This window comes from Lotus japonicus, chromosome 6 (assembly GCF_012489685.1).
Source record: "Lotus japonicus ecotype B-129 chromosome 6, LjGifu_v1.2".
Lineage (NCBI taxonomy): Eukaryota > Viridiplantae > Streptophyta > Magnoliopsida > Fabales > Fabaceae > Lotus > Lotus japonicus.
The window spans coordinates 11,043,546-11,063,507 of NC_080046.1; the positions used below are offsets into that span (position 1 = coordinate 11,043,546).

A 19,962-nucleotide genomic window follows, 5' to 3' on the forward strand; every position below is an offset into this window, starting at 1 on the left:
GAACTTTCTCCTTCATAAATATATTTCATTTAATAAACTTTCGTTCAGGTTTCCCTTCACATTACATCAACCCTAATCGTGAATAAGAAGTTTATTCACTTAGCATAAGCTTAAAAAACTTGGGCCTTACATTACTACCCTCCAAAAAGAAAGTTTCGACCTCGAAACTTAAGGGTTAGTAAAAAGTTCTGGATACTGTGCTTGAATCTTCTCCTTCAGCTCCCATGTCGCATCACCGGTGTCTTTATTCCAAATGACTTTCACTAACTCGATCTCTTTTCCTCTCAACTGTTTTATCCTGGTGTCACCGATGCTAATTGGCGGTGTCTCGAAAGACAGATCATCCTTCAACTCAATGTCATCCAGCTCGATAACATGTGTCGGATCCGCAATATATTTCCTCAGTTGTGACACGTGGAATACGTCATGAATGTTTGATAGAAATGGAGGTAGTGCAATCTGATATGCGACTGGTCCAATTAGACGAGTGATCTGATACGGTCCAATAAACTTGGGCGTAAGCTTCTTTGACTTGATTGCTCGACCAACTCCCGTCGTCTGAGTAACTCTCAGAAATACATGATCTCCTTCTTCGAATTCCAGAGTTCTGCGCCTTTGATCGGCATAACTCTTCTGTCTACTCTTAGAAGTCTCCATCTTCTCTCTGATCTGCTTGATCTTCTCAGTTGTCTGTTGCAGAAGTTCCGGTCCTACCAACAGATTTTCTCCGTTTTGGTACCAACACAAAGGTGTTCTACACTTGCGGCCATACAAAGCCTTATACGGTGCCATACCTATGCTCGTATGAAAACTGTTGTTGTATGTGAACTCAATCAATGGCAATAAGGTATCCCAACTGCCCTTGTTGTCTAATACGCAAGCGCGTAGCAAATCCTCCAACGAATGGATTGTCCTCTCAGTCTGTCCATCAGTCTGCGGATGATAAGCAGAACTTAGTCTCAGCCTCGTTCCCAAAGCCTCTTGAAGAGCTCCCCAAAAATGTGATGTAAACTTCGGGTCTCGATCGGATACAATACTTGTCGGTACTCCGTGAAGTCGTACAATCTCCGCTATATATAACTCTGATAGTTTCTCCACGTTGTACGTAGTCCTCACCGGTACGAAATGAGCCGACTTAGTCAGTCGATCCACGATTACCCAAATAGAATCGTAGCCCTTCTGAGTTCTTGGCAAAGCTACCACGAAATCCATCGATATGCTATCCCATTTCCATTCTGGCACATCCAAGCTTTGTAGCATACCTGAAGACTTCTGATGCTCCACCTTTGCCTTCTGACATGTCAGACATGCAGCTACATATTCAGCCACTTGTCTTTTCATTCCTGGCCACCAAAAATTCATCTTCAAGTCTTGGTACATCTTTTTCATTCCAGGATGAATGCTTAATTTGCTCTTGTGACCCTCATCCATAATCAATCTTCTCAAGTCAGGGTTGTTAGGCACACAAACCCTATCCTTGCACCGTAGGATGTTGTCACTTCCTACCTTGAATTCTGGGTCTTTACCTTGACTTACCAAATTCCTTTTCCCGAGCAGAAACTCATCTTGTAACTGTTGGTCTCAGATTTCTTCCATCAATCCATTTGTGATTCTGATCATTCCGAACTTCAGTTCCCCTTCGGACAATCTCACATCCAAGCTCAAATCTCTAAATTGTTTCAGCAGTTGCAGCTCCTTCACCATCATCGACGAGATGTGCATCTTCCTGCTCAAGGCATCAGCAACTACGTTCGCCTTTCCAGGATGATATTGCAGAGTGAACTCGTAATCTTTGAGAAATTCCATCCACCGACGCTGTCTCATGTTCAGCTCCTTCTGCTCAAACAAATACTTCAAGCTCTTATGATCACTAAATATGGTGAAATTGCATCCATATAAGTGATGTCTCCAAATCTTCAGCGCAAATACGATTGCAGCTAGTTCCAAGTCATGAGTTGGATAATTCTTCTCATGCACCTTCAGTTGTCTTGAAGCATAAGCAACCACCTTCCGATGTTGCATCAGCACACATCCCAAACCTTGATGCGAAGCATCACAGTATACTTCATAAGGTTCCTCCGGTTGCGGTAAGACGAGTACAGGTGACGTCGTCAACCGTTCCTTCATCGTCTGAAAACTAGTTTCGCACGCTTCAGTCCATGCGAAAGGTTGATCCTTCCTCGTCAGTTGAGTCAAAGGTCCAACAATCTTCGCGAAATTCTCGATAAAGCGACGATAGTATCCCGCCAAACCGACAAAACTTCTGATCTCAGTCACAGTCTTTGGCCGTTCCCATGACAATACGGTCTCTACCTTTGCTGGGTCCACAGCTATTCCCTCCTTAGAGATCGCATGGCCTAAGAATTTTACCTCTTCGAGCCAAAACTCGCACTTAGAAGGATTGGCATACAACTCCTTCTCCCTTAACACTTGTAAAACTTGTCGCAAGTGCTCTTCATGGTCTTCAGCATTCTTTGAGTAGATCAGAATATCATCAATAAACACCACGACGAATCGATCCAAGAATGTATGGAAAGTCATATTCATGTAAGCCATGAATATTGCCGGTGCATTTGTCGCCCCAAATGGCATCACTAAGTACTCATAGTGTCCATAACGGGTTCTGAATGCCGTCTTCTGGATGTCCTCGTTCTTGACCCTGATTTGATGATAACCCGACTTCAGGTCAATCTTCGAGAATATTGTAGCTCCTCGCAGTTGATCCATCAAATCATCAATTCTAGGTAACGGATACCTATTCTTAACGGTTACCTTGTTCAATTGTCGGTAGTCGACACATAGTCTCGATTTCCCGTCCTTCTTCTTCACTAATAAGACTGGCGCTCCCCAAGGTGAAACACTTGGTCGAATAAATCCCTTCGACAACAGATCTTCTAGTTGGGACTTCAATTCCACTAGCTCCGCAGGTGCCATACGATATGGTGCAATCGAAATCGGCCATGTTCCCGGTACGATGTCTATAGCAAACTCAATGTCGCGTACAGGCGGCAATCCAGGTACATCGCCAGGAAAAACATCTGCGAACTCTTTCACCACTAGAATACTATCAACTCCCGGATTCCCTTTACTCTCCAAGCTCAGCAGAACGGAATACTCTTGAGATCCCTCGTTCAAAGAGACGCCAATGTGATTGGCAGATAGATACTCAGAAAGATCCGAATCAGGAAATACCACTCTCTTTCGGTTGCAGTCCAAAAGACAATGATAGCGGGACAACCAATCCATTCCTAGGATAATATCTAGGTTCTTAAGAGTTAGGCATACTAGGTTAGCTTGGTAGATCCTATTGTTATATGTTATCGAACAATACATGCATGCTGAATTAGCAAGTAAAGTCTTGGCAGGAGTAGTAACTATCAGATCGAAGCTCAAAGCAGTAATAGGAAGTTTTAATCTGATCGCGCATTCCCTAGAGATAAATGAATGCGTTGCACCGGAATCAAAAAGTACGGATAGGAGGTTACCGTCAATCTCGCAGTCGCCTCTAATCAGTCCATCGACCCCCTCAGTATCTTCACCATCCATGGTGTAGACTCTCGCCTTTGCAGCAGGACGCTTCCCTCGCGCAGTGTTGACGGTTGGTTCCGCCTTTGGTACCTTGCACTGTGCCGCAATATGCCCCAGCTTGTTACAGTTGTAGCATTGAGGTCTCGTGTCGGGACAATCACGAGCATAATGCCCTGGCTTCCCACACTTGAAGCAAGTCAGTTCCCGGTTCTGAGTCTGACCTCCTGAACCACCAGCAGCACCCACCATGGGCCTGTAAGATCCCGAAGCCGCTCCTCTACCAACAGGACGCTGATACGGCCTCCTATTTTGAAACCTTCCTCTGTTCTGAAAATTCTGAGAGCTCGACCTCATCGGCCCTCCAGTTCCAGCCCGGTTTAACCTCCGGTTCTTCATCAGCTCTACTTCCGTGGCTTTCTCCACCAATGATTGGAATCGCATGATTCCCAGCGGCCTCACTGAGTCCTCAATATCCGGCCTCAGTCCATTGACAAAGCGCTTGCACATATAGCGCTCATCCATGTGATCATTAAAGAATTGGAAATGCTTCGCCAAAGATTCCAGCTTCGAAGCAAATTCCGGTACAGACATACTCCCCTGACGGAGTGTCAGAAACTGCGCCTCCCTCTCATCCCGTGCACTTGTTGGAAAATACTTTTCCAAGAATGCGGTCCGGAAAGAGTTCCAGTTGATCTCTTCATGGTTAGCTTCCATGATTCCCCTGGTGGCCTTCCACCAGTACTCAGCATCACCGAGCAGAAGATAAGTCGCCATGCCCACCTTGGCACCCTCAACAGTTTGCAGTACGCCGAATATCTTTTCAACCTCCTGGATCCAGAGATCCGCTTTGTCTGGGTCAGTACCACCAGAGAACTTGGGTGGGTTTTGCCTCCTGAAATCATTGAGGCCTTTATTCTGGTCCAGAGTTACTTCCCTCTGGCGCTGATGTTGTTCACGTGCTTCTTCAGCAGCACGCCTCATGGCATTATCGTTTGCCTGCGTTGTTACCGCTTGGGCTTGCGCTGTTACCGCTTGGGCCATAGTGGCCATCATCTCCGCTAACTGGTTAGTGTTCACCATGTTCTGTTAAAGGAAGCAAACAGTCAGTACTCATCATAAGATAGCATCTAGCATCACTATACAATATGAGTAAGCAATAACTTCAATCAATTTTTTTAAGCGAAAAATCGCTTGCAGACAATCAATTTTCACTCTTTGCAGAGTCACACAACCTAGCACAGAAGACCTATTCCCCAACAACTCCCGAAAGACTCGACCGTGCTCTGATACCACAATGTAACACCCCGATTTCGGTGGCGTCACTTTAGTAACCAAAAATAAACTTAATGCGGAAAAACGTGAATATTTTTGTTTTGATAATAACTAAGACAAGACTGAATTAAATAAAACCCAACAATAACAATAATCAGAACTAATATACAATATATAAACAGCCCCCGCTGTAGTAGTAACCTCGTCGCGAGTAAACCTCCAGTGACGGAAAGAAAAGTGTAACGCCCGAAGGCAAAAGGTACAATCCACAAGAAAGGTCAAGTGTCCGCAACACCATCCCTCAAAACTGAGAATAAGCTGGCCCATCGGCCTGAAGCAAGACCTCCTAAGTCCAACCAACTCTCTGTGATTCCCGTAAAGAAACCACACAAAAAGCTATAGGTGGGAAACTACCCTGTCCCCAAAGAAAACAAATGATGTTCAGAGCTAAGACTCTACTCCTACACTAATCCCATCTCGAGGAGCTCACACCAGCACTAAAACCTACATGCTCGCATGATCGTCGCCCGAATCTGAATTCAGAACGACCTAGTCTAAGTACACCATCCGTCCTCCTCTCGCTACCGCGATGCGCTCCTGTTCCAGCATCTCAACTCTAGTTCCCCCCCGAAGGGTGAACCATCATGATCTAGACCGTCGTGGACATCTGACAAAGGGCGTTTGTCCGCCAAAGCACACACAGAAGACGCGAGGGTCAACTCCAAAGAATTATGTAAATAATAACATCGATAGATACAGATAATAGAATAGCCACTTAGGCTTATAGCTAGGGATATTATTCCTAGGGTTGCATGTTCCATAATAACATAAACGCAATAATAGCAGATAGCATGTTCCAAATAGGTTTAACAATTACCAATCACACTCAACAACTAAATTAGTATGCATGTTGCATGATATGTATGCAGGTTAACCCAGTCAACCAATATGCAATCCGGAACGGATGGACATCAACGGATCAGCCCTAGCACCAGCCACGGTGGGACCATTTCGGCCCGCGTGCCTCTTACTCCAACGACAGCGGTAGTCAGATCAGCCGTAACCCGTAGATCTGCCATTTCGGTCTGCTACAAGAGACGTCTACAGACGCTCTTTCACGGAAATCCGGGTCTTATGACCATTTTGGAATCCGACGAGGTCCAGAGTACGTCCTGTGTTAATACCTCATTAATGTTGCATGAATGCAGGATGATTAGACAAACAACGTCTCCGAATCTCACTCGACACGTCGCCACGTGTTCTAGGTAAATTAAAGTCTCTAAAAGCTTACCCTAAGGTAAAGTCGATTCTGCGACAAAAGACACTTCTTCACGACAACACATAATCCACGATGATCTCCAAATCATCCGACTCATCTCAATCCGATGGTCACCACTGCTCAACGAGCACAGAGTATCACACTCTCGGAAACTAACGGTTTCCCGGACTTATCCCCAGGATAGCCCAACAACATAGCTGCTCCAACAGCACAACAACAACCGCTGCTCCAACAGCACAACAACAACACATACTCAACGCCTCTCAATTTTCTCAACACTCGGATCCGACGACACTTCTCGTTTTCCAAAACTAAGATTTGCAACCGAAGCTTCCTTTCGAGTTTGTTATCGTTACTTAAAGATTTAGAGGTTGTTTAATGTCTTATGAGTTTTCTTTACAAAATAGTATCCTTTTAGTCTTATCGCAAATCCTATCAGTTCTCGGGATCTCCTAATCCCCAAATGACTCCAGAGAATGTCTCGATCCATACACATCATAACAAGGCCCGAATCTCATTCGTCCTATCAAACTTTCTCAAAACTCTCAAAATAAAATCGGCATGACCTGCCCGCAATCCTCACTAATCAGAATCTCAGATTTCATTACAAAAGCATGATTAACTCATCACAGTCAACAACATGTCATATAACAATACATCTCATAATAAACACATAGCACTTAGCATATAAAGCATGCACCACACATCCTAAATTACCCAATTAGCACTTAGCATGAAGATTCAATCTCAAAAGCATTCAGTAGATTCATCATCTACATTGTCAGCCGAAGCCTCAGAAAACATTTTCCAATCACACACAATCCAGTGCATAAACAGTAAACAATGTCGAAAGCATCGACCCTAAGTATTAACTAGAGATTCAGTGAGAAGCCCTCACCTGTAGATTCTCCAGGGTGAACTTCAAACTCTTCCTCACAAGCAAAGCGTTGCTCCTCAGGAAATTCCTCAAAAGTTCCTTTAAAGCAAAACCACAGAAATACTATCAGAATCTATCGAAAACTAAGCTATCAATACTTACTAAGGTTACTCGAAGTAATCTATACTCTAAGGTACGATAATCTAGCGCGAAAAGACAAGTTTTCGGAAAAGGAAATTTCCTCCTCCCCCTTTAATAGGTTCGGCCACTTTGTGCAATTATGGGGCTCGATTTTTCTTCGATCAAACTTGGTTCCTATGCTTTCATAAGCCGTAACTAAGGGTATTCTGAACTCGGAAAAATTATCGGATCAAAAACTGTCGCAGGGGTATTTTGGTCATGATTTTTAACTTAGGATTTTCAAAACTGAAATCCCAAAAATAAAATTTTGCAGGGACGTCACCAACGACGTTTATGACAACTAATCCTACTAGCACTAAGCTAAGGCGATAGTTTTCAGCCTAAAGGTTGAAGCTTTACACCAAAAACTCCAAAAATGGGTATTTTAGGTTCAAATTGATTCCGGCGGAATTCCGGCGACATAACGGAAAATCTAACCCGGCAGAAGTGATCTTGGGCGCATAAGGAAGAGGTTTAGAATCAGAAATGAAAGATTCAGGATAGTTTTGCAAAAACCCATAAACTATCCACTCAGAAAACTCTACAGAAAAGCTATGGAAAAAGCGATCGGAGGTAAGGATTAGCGACTATACCTCGAAGCCTTGAAGTAGCAACTGATTGATCGACGATCAAGCAAACGATGAAGAAAATCTTCTCTTCTCCCTCCCTTGTAGAACTCGCGGCCTTGATGAAGAAAATGGAGGAAAATTTGAGTTTTTCTTCCTTTCTTTGCTATATATAAAGGTTGGAAATTCGCGGGAAAATGAAAGTTTCGCAAATCTGATTTTTCCGGCGTCATTCTCCGTGAATTAATAGATATGTTTTGGAGAAAGAATTCCAAAACTAAAATGAGGTCTCTTTGTATTTTTGGCAACTAAAGCATAGTCGGTATAAAACTATTTTACCCGATAAGTTGCTTTTTGCATCGAATGTCGGAATAGAAAACTTCCTTCTGAAGAAAGATTGAAATCATCAAGAGAAATGGGTGTACGCGTGTAGAATATTCATTTGAAGCTCTGGATAGAAAAAGTCTTCATTGTCGAGAAATTCTAGGGTTTTGAAAAACCAGGGTTTCGTTCTCGGCAAACTTCCGATGATTGGAATCGGACGTTCGTAGATCCTAGAGTTTCGCCTCGAAATGATGGTGATATATGGAAAAAGATAAGTTCTAACATTTCTCTGAAGATTTTTGGAATTAACTGCCAGCGTGCCTAAAAGTGAAAATTAGCTATATACTAGGGTTTCTGACCTAGGTTTAAGCGTGTAACGATCGTGCTATAACTTTTATCGATCATAATGCAATCCTTGAACTTTTCCTGAACTTTCTCCTTCATAAATATATTTCATTTAATAAACTTTCGTTCAGGTTTCCCTTCACATTACATCAACCCTAATCGTGAATAAGAAGTTTATTCACTTAGCATAAGCTTAAAAAACTTGGGCCTTACATCAAACATTTAACACCGTCTATACTTAATTTATGATCAGCACCAACTAGACGATAACATTTAATCGTTAATTGATATTATAAAATTACTGAGAGAATATATTATCACACCACTAGTTGGTGTTGGAAAAGAATCGAAAAGGAGCAAGCGAAGAAAGAAACAACCCAAACAAGGTTATTCACGGGTACACAAACATGATGCCACACAACATATATAGAAACAATGACAAAAAAAATAATGGAAATGATATAATACAAAACACAAGAATAAGCACACATGACACTAGGTCACTTTACAGGGAAAGTTACATTTGTACAATGATATAGTGGAAAAATAGCAAAGACCTATATTATTTGGATACAAGGCAGATGTAAAATCTTACCTATAGTTTCTCAGTTAAGTTTCTAGAGAACAAACACATCAGCCATTTCAACCACACCTCAATATTCTCGAAAAAATAGGTGACATTGTTCCTAAAAGCTTAGAACCCACTCCGGCCATTATTCAAGACAAGCGCCCACACCATTTTCCTGGGAAGATGATTGATTTAGACTCTGTCATTGTGTCTTTGTTCATGGGTTTCAAGAGAACCTTGTAGATCCTCTATCTTCAATGCTTCAAGGTTCTTTGACGTACTCTTCTATTACAACAATAATGATTGAATCTTGGACTCAATGTCCTCAAGATTTTCTCCTCTACTGTTTGAACAAGGAGAATCTCACCACGTACACACCGTCTTCTAATTGGAGAGATATCACAATTTGGTGAAGTAATCGACCATTGTTTCTTGTGCATCCATTTACAATCACTCATATTGTTTAGCTACTCAATATTTGCAACCGAACCTTCTTCAATTTATATGTTCCAACACAATATTTTATTAGAAATTTTGAGGCTTTCTTAGAATAATGCGGAGAAAATTAAATCTTCTCCAAATTTGCAGAATTCGCCCACTAACCAATCTAGAACAAAACTTATCGAATGAAGCCCTTCACTCCATCAATACCTCTCATTTTTTCTTCTTAAAAATTTTAGATGACGGGTGTGGCAATAACAACTACCAAAAAAAGTAGATCGATAAATAATAACATGACTAAAATATTGCATGAGAGTAATGAATCTTTCATATCTTATTTCTTTCCAATGCTGTTTTAGTATTCAGAAACTTGTGGCCTTGTTGGGAAGTGCCACGTGCCCAGCCCTTACTCAAATGGTGACAACACACACTCTACTATCTATCACCATTTGATCCACAGTTAGTGTTGCCCAACTCTATCATATTTATCTCTTTTTATATTTTCAATCAAATCATCTATCATATCTATACTATATATAAAGGGAAAGTTTCTGCAACCTTGAGGGTAAAACGGTCATTCAATAAATCAATACACTTGAGTGATAAATTTTAATGGGCATATTTGTAAATTCATGAATGTTTAATTAAGAAATCATTCTTAACCATCGATTTGATTTGATTGCTTTCACTCTTCACCGTTTATCATTTTCTTCGGCAATCAATTTGTACAGCCGTTTCTACATTCCGAAATCTGGATGTTCACTCTTCCTCATCACCGTTTCACTCTTCACTCATTCCAGTCGTTTCACATCAGGCCGTTTTCAAAAGCCTCTTCTCACAATTCTATGGATTCTGCAGCACAATTTTCGATTCGTTCCAGCCGCTCCGTTGTTGCCCCTGACGCCTACAAAATCGTTTTTCTTCTTCTTTTCATCTTAACGCTGACCATTGGAGGTGAGATATTTTCCATTTTTTTATGAATTTCTGCTTTGTTAATGGTTCAGTATCTCTACTCTGAATAAAAACCCATTCAGTTTGCACATACAGAGTCAATTTCGTTCTTATTACGGAAACCCTATAGATTGTGGTTTTCGATCTTCCTTTCTTCTGAGCACTGTAAGGGATGCAAAAGCTGAATTGATGTGGAGCACATGGAAGCTTCCATGCATGCAAATTTGAAACCTGTTTCAGTTCTGTTCTCTGGGTCTAAGGTGAGTGGAAAACGAAGCAAGGGGAGCGAAGATCGTAGAGCACGATCGTTCTCTCCAACTGCGGTAAGAACCGTTCCTTTTTTGTCTCTTCCTGCGTTTTGACTTCGGACTTCTAATTTCTCTACCGTTTGTTCTTGACATGAGGTTGTCATCTTCGTGATTCGCATTTTTCGTCTTCCACTCCGGTGAGATGAATTATTTATTAGTCTTATGCATGTTGTGATCGTTGCTTCAATTGGTGAAAAACGTCTCTTTTCCTAATTGTTTCTCATTTTATTTTACTTTCAGCAGTTGATTTTGAGTAGGAAGCAAGTGTTTCGTCTTTATGGAAGCAAACGGTATGGAAGCAAACGGGGTGGTGCACAAGCATGAAGAGCAGTTTCAAAAGGATCATTGATGAAGCAAACGGGTCATCTCAAGGAAAAGGGGCGCAGATTCCCAGCATCAGACCTTACAGGTACCTTCAACCCTGTAACTTAGTTGAGAAGCCTTTTTTTTGTGCTGCTGACCTTTTCTTTAGTTTTCTACCCAATTTGCTTTTATCTTTCACATGTCTTTGAAATAAAGGTCATTTTTTAATTTATTTTGTTATTATTTTCGTTGGTCCGGGGTCTTCTGTTATGTTGAAAAGTTGCATTAGATGTAAATCAATTATGTTGCTTGCACGTGAATTTGAATTTGAAGGCACAATAAATGATTTATGTTTTTTTATGGCAGTGAAGCTGATGAGATGGAGCGTAGTGCTGTAAGAGGAGGTAGAGGCATTGCTGAATGAGAAGATGAAAAAGGGAAATCCTTATGATAATAAGGTCTATTTCATCTTACTAATTCTATTTAATCAATTATTATTCTTTTTCTTTTTTCTTTTTGAGTGTTGTTGTAGACCTTATATTATGTGGGTTTTGTTGTGACCCAACTTTTTAATTTGTAGAAAAAGACCGAGCAGATGACAGATCTTATAAATCAGCTTATTTAATTTTCTTAAATAGTCATCCATCCTTTGTCCTATCAGTATTTTATTAATTTTCATAGTCACATTCTGAAACAGGTAAGAATATATAATTTTCTTCATTATCTTCCATTCAGTGCTCTTTGTTTTTTAACAAATTGAAACTTATCACAATGATACCTCCTGTTGTGCAGAAATGGATGTCAAGTTGAGGCAAATGTTTAAGCTTATTGATTTGGAGATAGTAAAATGGTGTAGCATTTGTTACTCTTTATTTTCCTTTTGCTTGCAATTCCATTGCCTCCTTTAATCCAGGATTCAATTGTTCGGTGTCAACAAGATATAGTTTGAGCAGTGCAGAGAATAATGTGGTATTTGCACAGGCGAATGTCAGTACTTCCGATGAACAAAACTTTTAGTTGTTAAGCAGGAATGCATGATGTTTCCATTTGTTATCCCCTTATTGCTTAACATCTTAACAACAAGATATAGTTATTTATACTTCACCAATCTCTATTATAGATAAAGTAAATTTAGTGTTCTTGATATATAATCTATGTGCGTGTTCATATTAGTGTTCATATTTGTGATAATAATACACATTTGAGGCTTGATTTAAAAAAAGTTCTAGCATGTTACTTTAGCAGAATTTCTAATCTTGCCTTTTCTTACTTTAGCAGAATTTCTGGACTGGCAGCCCCCTATTTGTATTCTATGATGGAGTCAACGAGGTAATTGGTTGGTGTTTATCTTGATTAAGCTGCTTTTGTATATCATTTCTTTCTTATTGTTCATGCTACATTGTGTGATTTCGTTTTTTTTCACCTCTTTTTTATATCATTCACATGTGTCATATTCTCTTATTCATTTTCTTCTATGAGAATGAATTTCTGCTTCATTTCTTATTTTCATATTATTAGTTCACTTGCTTTTGTGGTTCTATTTTAATGTTAGTTTCCTTCTATGGCAGGAAAATGACATGCTAGATTAATTTTTCTCTAGATAACTAGGTTGGGAACTGGGGATTCTGTAGCTGGAGAAGACCAATCTCTTTCACTGTTGTGGGGAAAGCTTTTTTCAAGCCTTGGTCCTTTGATCTTGATATAATTCAGGGATAAGCATTAAGTCCCTTGCAATGATAGAAATACTTATCTGCTTTCATCCAATAGTAGAAGGGTAACAGTAAACTTTTTTTTTTGTCAAAATTAATGTGACATTGCTTTGACCAAACTAAGATTTTACATGTACAATTGCAAAATGCATTTGAAGTAGCTAATGTAGATGTGATGATGAATACTACCACTAAAATAAGAATTGGTTTAAAGTCATTGTTGAGTTCCTATTAGAGGAAAGGGAAATATGATTCTCTCATTTGATTGGAAGACTTCTAAACTAGCATTTCTTTATCTGACTTTTACACTATTTGGCTTTTACTTTCAATCTTTCTTTTATCATTAGTTGCTTATGAGTTTTTCTTGGCTTTTCCTTCAGCATTTGTTACGCATTAGTTGCGCAAGAGTTTCTGTTCTCTATGTGTGCATGGTATGTTTTTGCGGTCTGAGTTTTTCTTCATAAGTTTTTCAGATTTCTTTTCCCAGTTTGTTTCATTAAGATATTCTTTGTTGTGTCATCATGCTTTTAAATCGTATAGCCTCTTACACTTTTTAATTTCTTTCTTATTATTGTCAATTATCCCACGCCCCAAGCGTACTTATTTTGGTGTTTTGAAATGTCATGGATGCTATTGAACACATGAAGGGCCTGTTTGATGCTTTTTAAAGTTGAAATTTTTGGTCCATGATGCTTTTTAATGTTAGGTATATTGGGTAAAGCAATTTTTTTTTAATATTTTATGAACTAATAACATATTAACAAGAAAGGTTCCTTTCAAAAAAAAGGTTGTTAATAAAATTTTTTATTTTAAATAAATTGGGTTTTTTTAACATCGGAAAGATAAATTGCACCCGTCAGGAATTGATCCCTGGACTTTCCCCACCAAATCCTATATGTCCTCTAGCTCTTGCCACTTGAGGTATCATTCGGAGACAAATGAATTGGGATTGCTACAATAAAACTTGATAATAATATTAAATTCTGATTTAATGTACCAAGATATATTTGAAAACGTTTTTTTTTAAGATGGGTTTCAAATATAATTTTTTTAAAATATTACATTTAATTCTATATTAGTTGTTTTGGTATATTGGAAAAATAAATTATATCCTTTAGGAATTGATTCTGGACTTTTTCCTCCGCAACCTATACATCTTTAGCTTTTACCACTTGAGCTATCATTTATTGTGAAAATAAAAAATGGATAACATAAAACTAAAACAAGCTTAAATCTATATAAAAGAGCACAAATAAATAGATTATAAATCCTCATTTGCGATAGTGATGACAATTCTCATATATAGTACTTCAAATACAGTTCATAAAGAAGTCTTCCGGAATGTCATATGAAGATCTTTTTATAGAAAGTATGCAACGATATACTCTTAGTTTTATTCTCAATGTAATTATTCTAATTTCCAAGAAATAAAAAATATTTTGTGATTATTCCTAGAACATATGTTACTTCATTCAAAAAAAAAAAAAACTCCCGTAATAAACATTCAGTAAAAAGAACATACAAAATTATGAATTATTACATGTAAATAAATTTAGCTATTTTAATCCATCAAATATCTTTAAATAAGTCGTTCAACAATTCAATGCACAACAGTCTAACTTTTAGCATGGACGTTTTAGTAAAAGTACAAATTATTTCCTAAAGAATCAATCACAGCCATACATCTCAATTCCATTTAAAAAAATTTAAAATAGCTTATGTATAAGCGCTTATATCATAAGCGCTTAATTAAGCTGTGTTTCCAAACGGGGCCTAAATAAATTTAATTATTGTGCTTATTCAAAACAAAGACAAACACATTTATAATAAAATATAAACTTTCAAATATATGTTTTTATATTTAAAATTAATTTTATTCTTTTGGTTGATATACTTTATTTCAATAAACCAATAAAAAATAACTGATTTTAAATATTTTCACGATATAAAAAAAATGAATATCCCGATGTAAACTGCAAGCTATTTGTTTATTAGTAAGTACTGTATTTTAGTTGATATCAGTTTGGGGAATTTCATAAGGCATATGATTAATTAGTTTGGATTTATAGAATATATTAATTAGCATATTAATATTAATCTGTAAAAATTAAATTTTGGGTCTAAATGTTAATTAAATTTGATATCAATGCAAGTAAAAGCATTTTCCATAACCATTTTCCCTTCAACTATTTGCTTTATATAAAACCAAAATGAAAAACAATGGATAAAAAAAGGGGAAAAAACAAAATCATGTAAACATTGCCTCTTTAATTTGATTATTTTAACATTTGAATGATCGGAATGAAAAATATAACTAAAAAACACATTAATGTTTCTCTTAGTTTTAAAATTTAGATGTCTGAATTTTAAGGTTAAGTATTCTTCTCTTATAAATGAGAAAATTTATGGAGGTCACAATTAATTGCCCAGTTAAGCATTTAAAACGTTATATTCTTCAATCTCACTAAGAGGTCGAATGAAAATGGACACCAATTGGAACAACAACTTTATTCATCGTAAAAGACATTCAAACTTATGTATTTTTTTTTGAAATTCTTTGTAAGTAACAAAAATAAAAAATAAAGTTTAAAAAACATAATTCAAAAATTCAAAAAAGTACAAATTAATTGAAAAAAAACTAAATATAATAAAAAATAATACAAATTGATAAAAAAAATTAGTTAAGAATGACTTCAAAAACTATTAAATCGTTATATAGAAAAAATTAAATAATGTAGCATTTAGAAAAATAAGGGTAAAAACCACAATTAAATAAAATGACTGCGCTTTTACAAAACATTAACAAACACACTCATCACAAAAAAACAAATTTTCTTTTCTTTTATATAATTAATTTTTTCTTTTAATCTTTAACATAATAAAAACAACACATATTTTAAAAAAATTCACGCGATAATCTAAAATGAAAATCCCCCGTGCATCGCACGGGTCAAAAGGACTAGTATATATATATATATAGATGATGTATCTTATGAGAAAGGTAATCTTATGTGAGAAAATGAGAATAAATCACGACCGTTAGATCTAACCATCAACGGTCAAGATTAAAACATTAAGTCATGTGACTTTTTTAAGTGATCATGTGACAATCACATGACCATTAAATTCTTTTAATCTTAACCGTTGTTTGTTAGATCTAACGATCGTGATTTATTCTCATTTTCTCACATAAGATTACCTTTCTCATAAGATACACCCCCATATAGAGGATATATAGAGGATATATATATATATATATATATATATATTACTTATTTCTTTTTCTTCTTTTTCTTTCTCACTGTTTTTGTGAATGAAAGAGAAGTGTGAATGATTGATTATTCTTTTAATTTAAGATTTATGTGTCATCTTATATATAGTCGTATTTTGTCAAGTAATTTTAAAAATCCATCGTCTTCTTATGCCCCATACCATATCCGTGTTATTACGTGTCGTATCCGTGCCTCTTAGCTAAGCATCCTGCGTCCTGCGATTATATGCCGGTTGATCTCGTTTTGCTTGCACTTTGAATGTAAGTTTACCAAGTAAGCGCTGACAAAAAGCTTACATGTTAGCTAATTTTCTTCATCTATAGAGAGAGACCGTCACTATTAACTTTGGTCGATTGAAAATAGCAGTTACTATTAAATTCATACATGCTTTGTCTAACCATGTCATGATCCCAACGACTAAAACGGCCTTCTTTCAGTTACATGTAGAATATAATGGCCTTCTGATCTAAAGCTGCATGTAGAATGCTGCATCAAAATTAATAAATTTGTTAAAGTCCAATTTCAATGGCATGTTTATAAAAATTTGACTGGATCTAAGTATCTAACGGTCTGAATGGTTGGCTTAGAAACCGGCAAGTGATCTGTCAATTTGAAGAAAAAAATTAACTACCAATGGGTGATAATCAATAAACAATTAGTTGAATCAGGTAAAAATTGTTACAATTGAACTGGTTAAAAACTTTTCACAATTCCATTTTTTTATTTTTGTTATAAATTTATTTATATTTAATATTTAATACTTTTTTAGCAGAGTAAATAGTTCTCGCATATCTGACATAGGCTTGATGATGTTCAAAAATCTCTCTAAGAGGTTGCCTCATAGTAATGATATAATTTTTCGATTTAGGTGTTCAAACAGTCATTTCTAACCTCTGACCGACACCTATTAATGGGTGAAATAAAATTTATTTTATTCAAATAAAGTTCAAAATGAAGTTAAGAAAACGTAATTACATATAAGAATCATTATTTTTCAATTATGATTTGTGTATAGTGTCGACCACGTATTATTGCTATTTTGATTTTTTTTATTAATCTTTTAATAGAAAGAAATGATCATTTTACATAAATCTTCCCTCGTCCAGGTTTTTGGGCTTCCCCGAGCTTCCTCCCCTTTTTCTTTCATCGGTGTTGGCCTCACGTTTAGGCTACGGTCACCTTCCGGCCTCGATGCACTCTTTCCTTCCAACTGGTGTTGATGGGTTTCTTCCTGAAGGATGCTGGGTCTAGAGGTGGACAAGAGACATTGCTGACATTTGGTCTATGTGCTTTGCTCGTCTAGTCTTTGCTTTTTCCTTGTTTTATTTTGGTTTTTGATCTCTATCTCTTTTGGGTTCTCAAGCTTTGTTCTCACCTCTATGGCGTTCTTCTTGGGTTCAGTTGTTAGTTTTCATGAATGATTAGAATGGAAAAGAGAAATTTCCAGGAATTCATATCAGAGCTACTAATATATAGTGCTAGGCAATGAGGTTGCTTCTTTTGCTAAGAATCCTGAAATCGAGATAGATGCTTTTGTTGTCTTCGCCATGCTGGTTGAGAAATTTGCACCTACTTTCATTGATTTGAGGGACAAAAGCACATTCATGGACAAGTCAGCTATTAGAAAATCGTTGGAATCTATTGAGAATGAGCTTAACTGTGCCAAAGCCTTGATCATAAGTCCTTATTTGTAAGAGCCTGTTAAACAATTTGAGGACTTAACTCATGAGATCATTTCGTTTCTTAAACTTTGTTATCATCTCTTTGGCTTGGGTTCTGTTGTTAAAACATACTCGTATGGTTGTGGGTTTTTTTTAGAGGTTCTTGGGAGGTTTTTGCATAGAGGTTGAGCTTGTAGTCAGGTTTTGTTGACGTGGTTACTGTATTGAGAGGGGATGTTTCTCAACAGTATCCTTATTTATATAATCATATTTATCTATAAAAAATTATATTTAATATATGGTAAAATATTTTAAATATAATTGATCTAGCTTTTTTTTATACATGAGAAAAATAAATAACAACCTCCAAGGATTGATTCAAAGTATCTTCCCCTCCTTAACATATATGTACTCGGATCCGGTTTATTTTAAAGCAATCAAATTCATCTCATTCACATTCATATGTTCTTATCTTTGGAAAAAAAAATATGTTCTTATCTAATCATCGAATAAGTAAACTTTTCCCAAGTCGCATGATTGTGATAGTCAGGATTATGTATATCAAGTATATCTATAAGCGGTTGAATAAACTCATAGAAAGTAATTAATAAAATTGAGAATAGATTGGATATTAACTAAATTTCATAAAACAACAGGAAACGAGATTATTTAAGTCAGTACAAGAGTACTTTGACCATATACATACAAATCACCAAAAACAATTATACATACGAACTTATTGAGACCTTATGAATTATGATATACCCACGGGCCACGACCTCGCAAGTCCGTAATCACAATAAGGCCAAGTGGCTTAGTATTTTTGTTTTTGAAGGGAGTTTAGTCAAATAGTATTGCCTACTATTTTTTTTCTTGAATATTATTTTGGGCGGATCCTCTAATATGTGTCATTTTAAACTGGTAAAAATAATGTAAATTTGGACCATGTATCCGACAATAGCAAGTCAGCACATCATTTTTTTTTTTAAATTTAGCATATAATAATTATTAAAAAAAAATATGTGTCAACATTCTATCATCATCGGTATATAGTGTAAAATTACACCACTCTAAAATGATGTATATCAGGTAAATTCTAGTTAAGATATAAATTTATGTTATTTCCCCTGATTCTAGAAGGCACTTTAGTTTTCTTTTCTTTATTATTTGTTGCTTGGTCAGGTATAGAAAACTTCTACTCGTGTCTATTTTCATTGCAATGAATTGGGACATCCCTTGAGTCACCTAATAATCAATTTTGGCTTATTAAGAAAATGTATAAAAAAAACATGATTATATTTTACACACTTGTGCCCATTTTCCTCTCTTCCTTTTTTTTCCAATTTTTGTTTAAATATAATTATGATGTGGCAATACGGTAAATTCTCATTGATTGGATAGTGAAATTTTTTTTTACAGGATAATGAACTTATTCTTACCATCGTTTCTAGTTATTAATCTAAAAAATTATAAATATATAAACATCAAAATTATCTAAAATTTATTGGGCCATATCTAGGTGAACCTAAGATTTTTCATCAACTTCTAGACACGATTTTCTTAGAGTAGATTAGTACTCTATTTTCACATCCATATAAATTTCTCAATTACTTATTGTATGTTCCCTTTAATAATAAGATAAGGCTATGATTGTCCCAAAAAAAAAAAAGATAAGGCTATGAAGCCCTTTATTCTCTCGGCTCCTTATCATGTCCCGCCTAGGTTAAGTTCTTGGTTATTACTACTACGTTAGCCAAAAAAATATATTCGTAAAAAAGTTATTGAGTCTTGATTTTGATTTTGTCTCCACTTTCATATACGATGAAATAATACATAATTATGCATAAAAAAATAATTTTTGTTTATTAAAGAAAAAGTAATACTATTTTTTGGTCCTCCTAAGCTAGCAAATTATTGAACTTAGTCTCCTTCTAAATTTTTTATCGACTTTGGTCCTCATAAAGTAGTCAACTATTTGATTTGATCCCTCCATAATGCTAAAGTATGAATGGAAAGAACAAATGCAATAATTTATTATTTTAAGAGGACTGAAAGCAAAGAAAAAAAATTAAAGAGTGACTAAAATTAATAATTTTCTATTTTAGGGGTAAAAAAAACATATTTTTCCCAAAATACAGAGAAAGATTTATGTGAGCCGTAGCTGTGATCGTAGCATGAAGTTGTCGGTGGGTCTATTCTATAAAGTAGTAGCATTTATATATTATCAAAATGAAAGTAGTAAGCATTTATTGATGCAAAATTTTCATTCATACGATTCGAAACCCAACTTTTTATGGATTGAATTGGCCCAAAAACTGGAAAACGAACGAAACCCAACTTTTATTCTCAGTCGTTTTCTGCTACCTCTAGGAAGGACA

At 36.3% G+C, this 19,962-nt stretch overlaps 1 long non-coding RNA gene across 9 annotated transcripts; it reads left to right on the top strand.

Moving 5' to 3' along the window:
• The first annotated feature begins 10,058 nt into the window (after window positions 1-10,058).
• LOC130726328 (uncharacterized) lies at window positions 10,059-12,924 on the top strand. Of its 9 annotated transcripts, none has more exons than XR_009014794.1 (8): window positions 10,059-10,334; window positions 10,415-10,654; window positions 10,736-10,776; window positions 10,880-11,048; window positions 11,309-11,400; window positions 11,523-11,929; window positions 12,218-12,271; window positions 12,511-12,924. It is a non-coding gene; the product is annotated as an uncharacterized LOC130726328 (long non-coding RNA). The 9 variants fall into 9 exon arrangements; XR_009014791.1 differs by having other exon boundaries at window positions 12,221-12,271; XR_009014788.1 differs by having other exon boundaries at window positions 10,060-10,334; window positions 11,523-11,639; window positions 11,735-12,271.
• Window positions 12,925-19,962: the final 7,038 nt, after the last annotated feature.